The following is a 12,897-nucleotide window of genomic DNA, read 5'->3' as shown; positions in this document are numbered from 1 at the left end:
TTTTTTTTTCATTCACTTTTCCTAAATTTGGTAACGCGTCGACGTATACACACAAAAATTTCTTGGCGGTGTGCATCTGACACATATGAATTTCTTGAGGACAGACAGGACTTAAATAACTGTAAGCGGTCGCTTTTGTTGGATATCTACGCGTTTCCGTGCAATCCAGTCCCCGTGAAATTTATGAACGTGTGCGCCCGTGAAATTTATGAACGTGTGCGATGAAGCGTCGCTGTGCCATAGGCGCGACAGTCACGCTCTGACAAATCGCTACATCCGGTGTAAATCAGATCCGTGTAAGTGTCATCCGCTAGATCCGTGTAAATGTCACCCGAATAATAGCGTGTTTTAACAATTTCACTGATGTACGAAACCAACTTCACCATTTTGCGAATGCGCTCTTAAAAATCTGTCAACGGTTCCTACCAGCCCGTGCAGGCCGTGTCGCTCATACAATTGGTATACCGATTGTCTCATCTTATGGTGTGATTTAGTTATTTTAGGAACCCACCACGGTGGCTGTTGTGCTTCTGAGCCCAAGGACGCGGGTTCGATTCCAGACCGCGGCAGGCCGCGGCAGCCGCTTTTGTGTGTGTGTGTGGAGGCGAGAAGCGAAAATGCCTGTGTGTTCGAAATTTCGGCGCACGTTAAATAGATCCTCCCGGTGGTCAGAATTAATCCGGAGCCCTCTACTACGAATTAATCCGGAGCCCTCTACTACGGCGCGCCTCATCGCCTGTGTAGCGTCGGCGTGTGAAACCTCATAATCAATCAAATACGACATTTTAGTGCGATTTTAACGCATCATTAAACTAAAGGAGCAAAACACAGCTGCTGCGCACCGATAAAGGCGCGCGCAGCTTTCACCCTCGACTGTGCGTTGTCACGTATGGCCAGCTATCGGGCTGTTTTCGTGAGTCTTTTACAAATGCCGGTCGGGTGAGTTTTTGTCCTTGTGTAGGCCGCATATATCCTGATGATGTTTGATTGATGATTGTAGGGTTTTAACGCGCCGACGCAACGCAGGCGATGAGGCGCGCCGTAGTGGAGGGCTCCGGATTAATTTTGACCACCTGGGGATCTTTAACGTGCGCCGAAATCTCGTACACACGGGCGTTTTTGCTTTTCGCCTCCATCAGAAAAGCGGCCGCCGCGGCCGGGAATCGAACCCGCGACCTCGTGCTCAGCAGCGCAACGCCTTAGCCACTGAGCCACCGCGGCGGGTGGCCGCATATATCCAGGAAACTGACCGAATACAGCGCCTGCCAATTAACCCAACGCGCGCATGAAATGGACGGCGCATGCAGCATGTTCCGACGTCAGTGCATGCGTCAGGCACGAATCAGAACTTGGGTTTCATTGCCGTCTGTTATTTCGAACTCATTATTTGCCGAATAAATAAATGAACTGGAATTACAACAAGAAAATAACTTTTTATGCCATCGTCAAATAGTATCGAGTTTACTGCAGCTCCGACTTGGCTTCCTATTTCCTATATTGCCGCTCACTTCACCATGTACATACCGAAATTTAACGCGGCCTCTTCACAATGGAGATGTGTTCTTTTGGGGAACGTGCACCACATGGAAAGACAAACTGATCGGGTATACGCCGTGCTTTTCATTCTATGTGTTGGCCGTATCTTTAAGAGCTTCGCGCAGATACACCGAGCTTTTTTTCATAACTGCCTGAAAACAGCACCCAGAGATGACTTCCCAACTTTCCTTTCCTATTGTTGAAACATTGCGCGCTTTTCTTAGGCAGTAGATTACGGCTCTATTATAAAAAGGTAATCATGAATCGACAAGAAAAACTTCCGGTTCCATTTGGCCCTTGCAGGCTCGGGTCTCCCAGAATATGTATGCCAATAAAGTATTATTATTATTATTTTGCTAAGTTTTCACAAGCGTCTCGCACTGTTAACGTTCTCCCTTAAAGGAGTACTGACACCAAATTTTTACTTCATGTTTTTATTGGTTAGGTGTAATATGTGGTATACGTTGTCATGAAGGGGAATTCTAGCGATTGCGCGATTTAAATGGCGACCTTTGGAAGCAGCCTATTTAGGGCCCTTTTAAAGCTTGCATGGCCGGATTGTTTTTATGGCGCCGCCTGTATATCATCAGACAAAAATAATCTAGATAGAAGGCTCAAACATTTCCTTGTTGCTGGGTCCTCATAATTGTTTGAAAAAATTAATTTACTGGGGAAATTTTATATGCACGCTATAAAAACTTTTGTGCATCATACTGGGGAGTGCAAGCCATACATGTCGCCAGCTAATTACAATCGTATGTGTTTTCCTTCCAATTGCCGCAGCAATTACACTTGATTCATAAGACGGATTCAAACCCAAAGTTCATTTCTTTAAATTGCCCCCTTCGTGTGAAATTTAGTCACTTCCCTCTGATCAGCGAACGTTCCGACTAGTCCACACCTTGCACCCTTGTTTGAAATAAACAACATGAAGTGGGCATGTCTTATATTTCAACTTCCCCATAGACATTTCACCTACCTGGAGTGCCAAAGTAGAGCACCATCATGCATATTGTAACAATAAAACAAAACAAAGACCTAACCCTGACACCCATTTTCCAGCCGATACTGCCTGTACGAAAGCTCATTGGCGTATTTCAAGGATCTTTTCTCATTATACAAACGAACCTGATTTCCAAGTAACCTGAAAACTAACTTCCCCATTTTTGCTTTTGTTCCGTTCCAATAGCATTGCACAAACTATCTTCAGATTTTTCCTGTTGTAATGTTTATTCGTAAGAGGCTCCAATGCATCGAACACTTGTCGCGTTCTGCTTGGCGCGAAACGAAATACAGGGCGCCAGGCGTTCTCAGAAAAAAATTCACAGCATATCCACGGGGTGAATGATGATGAGTGGGCGAAGCTCCTGAGGGGAAATCATCGGTAAAACCGTGACTCTTCAGTGAAAGTTCTCCCACTACATCTGTGTCCGAACGTAACGTCTAGAAAGTCTCGCTTAAACCGCGCGTCGGCACCTTGGGGCTGAGCTCGCCTGATGCGTTTTGCAGACGCCTCACGAGCTCTCACTGCATCGGGGTCTGCCTGCCGATACGCGCGCTTTCTCGCCGCTTCCCGTTCTCTGACGTTTTGGAGATCCTCTTCGCGCCGCAGCCGTGCCGCTTCGCGTACGGCAGGGTCCTCGCGCCGTTGCCGTGACGCTTGGGCCTCTCGTTTTCGAACGCTGGGATCTTGGCGGCGTCGTCGCGCAGCCAGACGATACGCTTCGGCCTCCCGCTCTCGTACGGCAGGATCTTGGCGGCGGCGTCGCGCAGCTTCACGGAGCGCTTCTGCCTCGCGGGCTCGCACATCTGCAGCCTTATCCATCGGGCGACTCCGAGCGCGCGCCAACAGCGAACGGATTTTATTACAACGCTCCCCGCCATCTAGTAAACAATCCAAGAACTAAACTAGAGGTAGCCACGCCATCTATTAAACAATCCAAGCGCATCTTTTCATCATATACAAGTACCGCCATCTAGTAAACAATCCAAAAACTAAACTAGAGGTAGCCACGCCATCTAGTAAACAATCCAAGAACTAAACTAGAGGTGGCTACATACATACGTCGAGGATGGACAGACCCACGCCTTAAGGAGCTTCGCCCCTAAAAGTTAAACAAGCAAGTCAAAATGGAAAGTGAAGCGGCCTGTTTTGCTGTATTCCTTCCTAAAGGTAAGGTTTTCTCCATTAGCTAAAATTTGCTTCACTTCAGTTTTCTGCACCCCTTCTGACTCTGTTTTGTTTTCAGAAATGCCTTAAGATTTACCAGCACCACAAAAGTGACACGGGAATAAGCTAGCTCATCTGGCAGCAAACGTCATCCAAAGTGCAGGTGAGCTTTTGAGCACCCTATGTGTTAAAGCAATGCCCTTTTGTTTGTTTCCCAGGAATGGCTGTCAAATCTCAATTGAACTGCCAGTACAAGAAAATCAATGAGGCCATATTGTATACCAAAATTCCTGGTGTTCTGAGAGGTGAGACATTGTCTATGCTGTAACAACTTTGCAAATTTCTCCTAAACTACAGCTTTTGTTCATTTCACAGAATTAAGCGTCGCAGTAACAACCCTACGTGTTACTGGGTTCATGGCTGTCAAGTATGTCATCAAATTGACTCGTCAAGGCGCAGAAGAACAAGCGAGCCCCGGAGGAGGAAAATGAAGACATCGTCTGAAACAGCGTACTTGCGAAATTCAAGGCTTTAACAGAATGCGTATTCGGCTCGATTGTTAATGGTAAAATAAAAAGCACATGTCCTTTCATTTTAAAGAGTCTCAGTGTTGTTATTTACGCTAGCTGCATGTTCCTTGCTTTAAAATTCTGCCATTTCTTAGTTTGTTATTTTGCCGGACTGCCTTAATTGTGTGTGTTGGTCAGTGTAGGGATCAAATGTATGAATATACAGGTCTAAAATGCCGGATTATACTTTTCAGGAGTTTATGCGGACGAGGTTTGAACTGCTCGCTTATCATGCAGTCAACAATCGTCTCTCTAGGAAAAAGTTAACTTCTATTATTTTCATCTAGTTATTGTTGCATGTATATTAGATACATGTAACTGTAAGTTACCTGTACATTGCTGAAATATTGTTGCTTCGTAAGAGAAACATTGCTTGAACGTCATATCAACAGTGCGCGGATGCGGCCCTCGTGGTGAAAAAAACGTATCTGTAAAGTCGCGGTAACGTTGTAGGAAGCATCGCTTGAACATTAAAGCGACGTTTTCTAAATGTTACCCGCACGTTATAAAAATATAGCTGGAAAGTTACCACAAAATTGTAGCAATGTTATTGAAACTTCATAAAAACATTGCTTCAACGTTGAAGCAACGTTCTTTGTATGCTAACTGCATGTTAAAAGTGTATATCTAAAGTTGCTGCAAGATTGTAGCAATGTTATCACAACGTCTGAATGGTGCAGGGACATGCTTAAATGTGGTATGAACGTTGCGAAAACGTAGGTTGAAAGTTGCTAAAACGTCATAAGAAAACGTCTCATAAACGTTGTTCAAATGTGTCCCGCACGTGGCTGGAAGGTTGCTTCAAGAGTGGAGCAACGTTGGCGAACGTCAGAAACAACGTTATCCAAACATTAGAACAACACCCTTCAAACGCCCCATGTTGGAGCAATGCTAATATCATGTTGACGCAATGTTTCTGGGAAACATTGCACTAACGTTAAAAAAAGCGGACATTAGCCACGTTTTGGCAACGTTAAGGGGAAACGTTGGGGAAATGTTCGGGCAACATTCTGTGCTACCAGGGTTCAAGCACAATGCTTCCCGACTGTTCAGAATTACGCACAGACCATGCTGTTGGCATACATCTGTGAAAGTAAATCTGGCTTAGGTTGCCTCGGAAGACCTGAGATTCGTTCCAGATGAGAAGGTACGCACCTGTCACGTCGGGCACCCCTGGCAAAGTCGGCAGCACGGGTCAACAAGTCGTTATTGCGATTTGTCACATCCGACACCTCAAACCAGGATCTTTTAAACTTGCTGTACATGTACCCAAGCGTGGTGACACCAAGGAGGGTGTAGTTTTCAGCAATGCCTGCCAACAGTCTTTGAAAAAAGGCTTGTTCACCGCAGTTTGGTCTCCCAACTCTGAAAGGAGCCATGAAGAGAAAACACAAGTTTGGTTTATTCAAAAGATTGCCTCGTTAGAATCATACTGACACCACTTTTAACACAAACTTCGCTCAAATAAGCTACATAATTAGGAAAAAAGGGAATGACCATGCGACCCACCAGCTCATTTCCCGCAACAGAACCTATGATGTCACATGAGCTCAGCTCTGCGATTGGCGGAGGCCGGCAGAAGCAGACGCAAATTAGGTAGAGCTTACAAACTAGCCGAACGAGCGATTTGCGCTTAAATTTAGGGCACATTCTTTACAAAGCAATAAGAATGATGGGACAAACAGTGGAAGTTACGAAAGCACATGTAAACATAGAAGTACTGATGCGTATACTGCTGTTCGTACTGCGCACAGCATGCTTGGTTTAGCTGCACAGCACTACGGGGCTTGGGGTTGTCTCAGACGACACTGGCCGATTGACGCAAGCAACGGTGTCTTACGTGACCACATTTGTCGAGCGAGCACTGTTTTAGGAAACGAATATTTTCTCCCAGAACAAAAACAAGCCAGGTTTAAATACGGGCAAAAACAAACCAAACGCTTGCCACGGTATGGTGGCGCCATCTAGGTTCGGGTAACGTAAAGAAACGCGGAACAAACCAACACCGCTGTACAGGGTGGAGACAACCTTTGAACGGCCCCGTGCCGCCGCAATTGGGCCAACGTGCTCAACGCGTTGTTCTTTTCGTTTCCCACGAGACCTAGCAACGCGAAACAGACAATATGATTAAAACTTCTTCAGTAAACCGCGTTGCGGCGATAATTTTAGCGCGGTTTCGACACAATGACTTGCTTCGGCGGCGAGCGAGCGACCCAAAATGGCGGCGCCAGCGTATAGCGTGTACGTGTCTCTACCCGGCGGATGCGCGAATGAAGGTAATCTAGGCTGCAGAGCGGTCGGTTCCTGTGATGTCATTGCAGACCCCGAAAACAAACGATTTAGCGGGAAAATCAAAATTTTAACTTAAATTGTTTAATTTCTCAGTGAATAAAGCATCGTTTGTATCCGGACAAGCGCTGGGGGCACTATAAAACACGAAATCTTTCGAATAAAACCAACTTGCATTTTCTCTTCATGGCTCCTTGAAGCGCACCCTGGTGATGTTTCTGCTGGCATTGATGACATCTGCCAGAGCCTCGAAAAACAGAGAAAAGTCATTCCTGGTTCCAAACGCATTGATTTGCACTTGTCGTAGGCTCGCATTGGCGGCCAGGCCCTCCATCACGGCTTCCTGCCAGCCGTACAGCCAGTCGTCCGACGACGTGCTCAGGCAGAGAGTCCTGAGTGTGCGAGTTTCTGCTAGAAAAGTGGCAAGAGATGAAGGCAGTACTCCGACCTGTGTCCATGCGATGTCGAAGTGCAGGCTGAAGTCTGTTATGTGGCCAAGGGAAGGCATGCGTTCTAAAATTTCGAGAACTGTAGCCATACTATCACCATTGGCTTGCACAACGAGTGATGAGAATGCTTTGCACTCAAACCTCTCGCCAAAATCCTCCTCACTGAGGGAGGCGTTGAAGGACACCTTGTCCTCTGCGCCCGTTTCTTTGAGAACCACACAGAGTTTAGCCACAAAATATCCGTGTGCCCTGCCAAGCACATCGATGCTCACCGTTCACCCTCTTGAGGTTCTTGTTGGTTGGCAGAGCCTCAAACAACTCTCTCCACTGGTCCTCATCCCAGACGTCGATGGGTAAGGTGACTTCTTGCAGGCTGTGGTTTTCAATGAGAGCCTTGAGGCAGCGGTGGCAGTCAGCCTTACTCGGGCGACCTTCCACAAAAGAAGACATTGACGGGTAGTGACATTTATATGATATTTTAAAGATCTGAAGAACCTTGTTTTGCTCATATATCTGTGACAGGAGCAGAGGATCATGTTCGTCAACTTCCGGACATTTTTTTTTTTATTTCCAGGTACTGTTGGCCGATTGGGCCGTTACAGGGGTGGGGTAGAAAACTGACATAACAACCGTCATGTCAAGCGTAAAGAAGAAATGCATAGCCGATACAAAATGAATACATCACTATACTACATTCTACAACTTACATGCTACATCACATACATCACAAAATACACTTCACAATATTAGATCCTATAATGTACATGAGTCAAGTTACAGCAAATACATTCAAATTTACAACAGAACACATGCGCCCGCACGCAAAAAAAAAACGATCACCGTTCACGAAGATTCACTTTGAAAATACTTTGTAACATGTTCAAAATGTTCTGCAGTTTGACAATCACGTATAGCATCCGGCAATACATTCCAGTCTTTTATTGTTCTAGGGAAAAACGAATATGCATGTGTTCACACGACATTGGGGGACTAGATATTTTCTGGGGTGGTCACTTCGTAGGTTCCGCACTTGACGGGGAATTAGGTACTGCTCTGCATCAAAGTTAAATGTGTTTAGGGGGAGCAAAAACAAGAATTTAAGTCTGGCTATGCGACGGCGGTCTAGGAGGGGTTGTAAATTTAGTTCTTGCAGCATCTGTGTTACAGAATCATTACGAGAATATTTTGAAAGAATAAATCTCGCCGCCCTTCTTTGTACGCGCTCGATGTTTTTAATTAATCCTTTATGATGAGGGTCCCATATGATATGCTTGCGTATTCCAGTGTAGGCCTTACTATTGTTAAGTACGCTGTTAACTTTACGGGGGCTGGAGCGAGTTTTAATTTGCGACGTAAGAACCATAACTTTTTTTCAGCAGTAGAACAGATATTAGTGATATGTTGGGTCCAGTTCAGGTCTTCAGATATTGTAACTCCTAAGTATTTACATTTGTTAACGGTAGCTAACGCAGTGGAACTTAGTTGATACTCGAAATTTTTGACGTGCTTTACCTTGTTCGTAACTCGCAAAACAACCGTTTTTTCTTTATTTATTTGCATTTTCCATGTTTCGCACCATTTTTCAATGGACGACAACGCGTCGCTGAGCATTTTTTGATCACTGTGGTTGCTTATTTCTCGATAAAGTAAACAATCATCAGCGAATAGTCGAACGGTAATATTTTGATTAATGTCAGAACAAATGTCGTTGATATAAACCAGAAATAATACTGGTCCGAGGACGGACCCTTGAGGGACTCCAGAAGTTACCAGTAAACGATCGGACTTGTAGCCGTTTATGTCCACATACTGCGTCCTACATGTTAGATATGACCTGACCCATTCCACTACATGTTGTTTATACCAATCTGCTTCAATTTCTTAATTAATTCGTTATGGGGAACCCTATCGAAGGCCTTTGCGAAATCAAGGCATATTGCGTCAACCTGTTTTTCATTATCTATTGCTTTGGAAAAGTCTTGGATGGTCTCAAGAAGCTGCGTTACGGTTGAAAGCTTTTGTCGGAAGCCGTGTTGGTTAGGATGTAGTAATTTTGTATTTTCTAGATACTGATATATAGCTTTGGATATAACATGTTCGAGGAGTTTGCAGCAGATGCAGGTTAATGAGATTGGCCGGTAATTTTCGATATTCTGCTTGTCTCCGGTTTTGTGTACCGGGACCACTTTTGCTACAAGCCAGTCGTCCGGGACCCGTTTTTGGTGCAAGGAGGCATTAAAGATTATTTCCAAGTATCGGGCAACCCATTCAGCGTATCTACGCAAGAAAGCATTTGGAATTCCATCCGGACCAACAGATTTATGTTCTTTAATGTTTAGCAGGAGCGATAGTATTCCTTCATAGCTAATTCGTACTTCTGGCATGTCAGACATATGGGAGAATGATGTGGCTGTAGTTGAAGCACTACATTCGGAATCATTTGAAAAGACATCTGGAAAAACTTATTATGGTGAGACGCAATTTTCGAACAGTCGGTTACGATTTCGTCGTCAACAACAATGCTGTATTGGCTTTGAGGGGCTTGTGACAAGTGACGCCAAAACTTTTGCGGGGAAGACTCCATGAAGTTTGTAAGTGTTTCCTCGTAATATTTCTGTTTTTCTTGCCTAAGCTCTGTACGCAACTGTGAAGATAAGTTTGATACCTTTTCACGATTTTTGACTTTCCTTTGCCTTCCTATTTTCCGCTTCAGACGAACAATCTCTCGCGTTATCCAGGGATTACGTCTATCTTTTCTCTTTTTTCTTAATGGTACTAATGAATTTACACAGTGCAAGATAATGGTTTTGAATCTTATCCACAAAGAATTCACGTCATCGTCAGGGCTCAGACTGTCTAGTTGAAACGACAAGTAGTCAATGATGCTCGTGTCGTCAGCTTTAGCAAAATTGGGGACATGCGCAATGCATTCTTTACCATTTGATGCAGGAATGTCGGATTTAATTTGTACAAATACAAGTTGATGGTCCGATATGCCATCTTCTACTGCTACCTGATAATCTTCAAACCGTCCATCAAGAAATACTAGGTCCAATATAGACTGCGCTGTTCCCATTTTTCGAGTGCTTTCCTGTACCAACTGTGTTAAATCGTTGGCGAAAGCAATGTCAAGCAGCACTTCGCAGTCAGCTCGTTCCCGTGACTCTATGGTAAGTGAATTCCAATCAATCCCAGGCAAGTTAAAATCACCAGCAATTATTAACCGCTGGTTTCGCGTCTTCTGTTGTTGTACATAGTGTTGAATCGCCTCTAAATATTCTATCGATGCGTTAGGGGATCTGTAAATTGCTCCTATTACGACTAAATTGGTTCCTAATTTTACTTGGCACCAAGCGCTCTCGTGATTAGGGATACCATTCATGTTTGCGAATTCAATATTTTCCTTTATTATGATTGCAACTCCTCCTCCTCTAGTTTCTCTATCATTACGTATTATCTTAAAACCTGGAGGCAATAACTCGCAATCTTGTATTTCTGGTCGCAGCCACGTTTCGGTAACAATAACCACGTGAGGGTCGTAACTGGCTAGCACATGTTCTACATCACCGACTTTATTCACGAAACTTCGAGCATTAAGGTTTATAAGTCGAAAATATGTTTCCTGGATGACGGTGTTTCACTGGCCACTATCTCTTGGTGTAGCCTTTGGCGGCGCATCTTTGGTTTTCGGCAGTTGCCGTATCCTTATGCGGCTATTTTTGGAACAGTCCCACACGTAGACGTTGTTATCTACAGTAAGCCTGTCTCGGTTCAAGCGCACGCGGGAGCCTTCATCTTTTTCTTTCAACGCAGACTTCCAGAGCAGCTTGCGCTTATTCAGTGTCTCTTTTGAATAGTCGTCGCCAACCGAAATACCACTTCCTTTTAGTTTTCCGCAGCTATTGAAAACCTTTTCTTTTTCCTTATAATCATAAAGCTTCAGTATTACTGGCCGAGGCCTGGAGGGTTCTTCTGCAGATTTTTTGTGATGTGGCTTTCCGACTCTGTGCATCCGCTCTATCGTTTTTAAATTAACACCGAGCTTTTTCTTCAATACTTCTACAACTACCTTTTTTTCAAGTTCTTCTGAAGTTTCATTTTCAGTCTCCGGTACACCAAACACCATGAAATTGTTTCGCCGCATTCTGTCCTCTAAAGCAACAAGTTTTTCCTGTTGCTTTTCCAAAGCTGAATTCAGCCTCTCGGTTGTGTCTTTTAGTTCAGCAAGACTTGCCGCTTGGTCCCTACAAAGCTGTACAATGTCTTCCAGGGCCTTAAGTCTGTCGCTAAGGCCGCTTAGGTTGGCCTGAATTGCCTTTTGGCCATCACACAACCCTTGTACAAGTACTTTTATATCGGGTCCAGGGTTCGTCTCAACGTCACCCGACAACAGCAAACACAGTGATGCGAAAGCAGAAAACACTACCCGTGGGCACGGCAGCACTACGGGGAAGCGATTGTCGCTCTTGTAAGATGAGTATGAACTAACCTGTTGAAATAGAAGGAAGTTGTTTGAGCACATCGCCCATGCGTTGCCGCCGTGCCCACTGGATGTTGCCGGCGAGCAGTGGCGTAATCCAGAAAAATCACAAGGGGGGACACACATCTTGCCAAGGCGGCCATTTTGTTTTGTGCTTTATTAGCTAGAAGTAGCTAAAAAAATTTCCCGCATTTCTCCGAGGGGAAGAATGTGAACGTGCGAATGCACGAGTTGAATTTGCGCGGTTCGGTAATGTTCGCGAAAGAGAGATCACACACACACACACAACTACAAAGAAAGAAAGATGCATTTATTCACAGACGTCTATTTGTGTTGTCGTTGTAATTGATTGCTAGAGCGGATCTCAGCTTTGAAAGTTCGTGTCAGTACTCCTTTAAGCGGGTGCATTAGCCCTTCTCACGCCCGATTCCTGGCCAATCCCCCACGTGGGTATGTGCCATGTCAGCGGCCAGGCAGCGCGCGCCCATCTCCCCCGTTGCCAAGGAAGACGAGGAGATTCCTGGCCAATCCCCCACGTGGGTATGTGCCATGTCAGCGGCCAGGCAGCGCGCGCCCATCTCCCCCCGTTGCCAAGGAAGACCAGGAGCGCGCGCACCCGCTGCTGTTGCTATGCGGATGGCGGCGGAATGCGGACGGCGGCGGACGCTTCAGGCTCGCTTAAGAAGTGCATTCGCACTTAAAAATCCAGCAAGGAGCTAAAAGTAGCTAAATATTTTCAAGTGCTTCTTTAACATATTCTGGGTGTTTAAAGTATTTATTGGCAGCTGTATTTTCTTAAAGGGACAGACAACCGATTTTTGTCGCGTATATGTTCTCTAGCTCATATGAAAGCCAGCGTTTTATATAGCCCGGTAACCGCAAGCAATTTCAAAACAAATTGGCGGAAATAATTTTAATTTATTTCGGCGAACCACAGCGGAAACAGGTTTTACCTGCTTTCAGTGATTCCGCTTGCACCTTGTGCACGTCGCCGATTGTGGAAAACGAACCTTCTTTTTATTTAGCGGGACCGGGATGGTTATTTCGGCTCGTGCAGTACTTATTAGTGACAAAAGCAACAGTTGTTTTAGCTTTCAAAGGTAAATGAAAGATGAATCTCAAGGGGGGGGACACTTGCAAGGGGTGTCCCCCCCAGCCCGAACACAAGGGGGGGGGGGGGGGGTCAGACCCCCCTGAACCCCCCATGATTTACGCCACTGCCGGCGAGGGTGCTTGCTTTATACGGTCTTGCCACGGCGTTGTTCCACCTTGGTTCCTGATGTCGAGGTTGTCGATGATAAACGGGTGAAGTTCCAATTCGGCAGAATCAACCGCAGCAGCCGGGTCGCCCAGGCGCATGCTCCATGCGTTCCCATGGAAGGAAGCGCAGACGGGAATCACCTG

At 45.4% G+C, this 12,897-nt stretch overlaps 1 long non-coding RNA gene across 1 annotated transcript; it reads left to right on the top strand.

Moving 5' to 3' along the window:
* The first annotated feature begins 1,819 nt into the window (after positions 1 to 1,819).
* LOC144149397 (uncharacterized) lies at positions 1,820 to 4,298 on the top strand. The gene is made up of 2 exons (XR_013318298.1): positions 1,820 to 4,011; positions 4,082 to 4,298. It is a non-coding gene; the product is annotated as an uncharacterized LOC144149397 (long non-coding RNA).
* The last annotated feature ends 8,599 nt before the right edge of the window (positions 4,299 to 12,897 follow it).

Source organism: Haemaphysalis longicornis, unplaced genomic scaffold (assembly GCF_048455015.1).
Source record: "Haemaphysalis longicornis isolate Haplotype H1 unplaced genomic scaffold, Haemaphysalis longicornis Haplotype H1 scaffold_8, whole genome shotgun sequence".
NCBI lineage: Eukaryota > Metazoa > Arthropoda > Arachnida > Ixodida > Ixodidae > Haemaphysalis > Haemaphysalis longicornis.
This window is presented reverse-complemented; position numbering and strand designations above follow the sequence as displayed.